This window comes from Octodon degus, unplaced genomic scaffold (genome assembly GCF_000260255.1).
Source record: "Octodon degus isolate 3935 unplaced genomic scaffold, OctDeg1.0 scaffold00117, whole genome shotgun sequence".
Classification (NCBI taxonomy): Eukaryota; Metazoa; Chordata; class Mammalia; order Rodentia; family Octodontidae; genus Octodon; species Octodon degus.
In genome coordinates this window covers 838,060-838,646 of record NW_004524693.1, presented here as the reverse complement: position 1 = coordinate 838,646, position 587 = coordinate 838,060, and the positions used below count along the sequence as shown (strand labels likewise).

Genomic DNA, 587 nt, shown 5'->3' with positions numbered 1-587 from the left:
GCATATACACCAGCACTTTCGCTACCTTCACTGTGAATGCTAATCAAAAACTGGAGTCCTGTGTTTTAAGCTCACTCTTTTGGGGACACATTCGCAGGCCTCCTTTAATGTGGGAACTGCACAATATAACTGCCATTACATGGTAATGGGAGTTAAGAGTCCTCATGTAAAGATCAGAACTGATCTTTTCTGTCAGTCCTTCAAAGACAGACTTTCAGATTGCTTGATTCTAATAACCTCATGCTATCTATGAACAGAACTAATTACTCTTTACAAAGGGCCATGTGAAATTTTTTATCAACAAGTGAGATTTTGGAGTTTTATGGGTGACAATGATCTCAACTTGACTTTTATTACCCCATCATGATATGCAGGGCGTGTAGACAGAAGCTGGGCATCCACAAACTATATGAAAAGATTAACACTAATAATTCATGTGATTCAAAATGGGCAAAAGCAAAACTTCCTTTCAAGAAGATTCAAACCCATGAAAAGGACAACAATACTTATTAAAGGGCTGGTGAGATGGCTCAGTGGTCTAAAGCACCCACTTAGAACAAGCTAAGCTTAAGCAAAGCCCAGGGACC

The 587-nt window shown here is 39.4% G+C and overlaps 1 long non-coding RNA gene across 1 annotated transcript in view; it reads right to left on the bottom strand.

Moving 5' to 3' along the window:
- Positions 1–371: 371 nt before the first annotated feature.
- LOC111812229 overlaps positions 372–587 on the bottom strand; it is a 3,592-nt gene continuing 3,376 nt past the window's right edge. The window contains exon 3 of the long non-coding RNA XR_002817790.1: positions 372–462. This is a non-coding gene — a long non-coding RNA (uncharacterized LOC111812229). The remainder of the gene's footprint in view (positions 463–587) is intronic.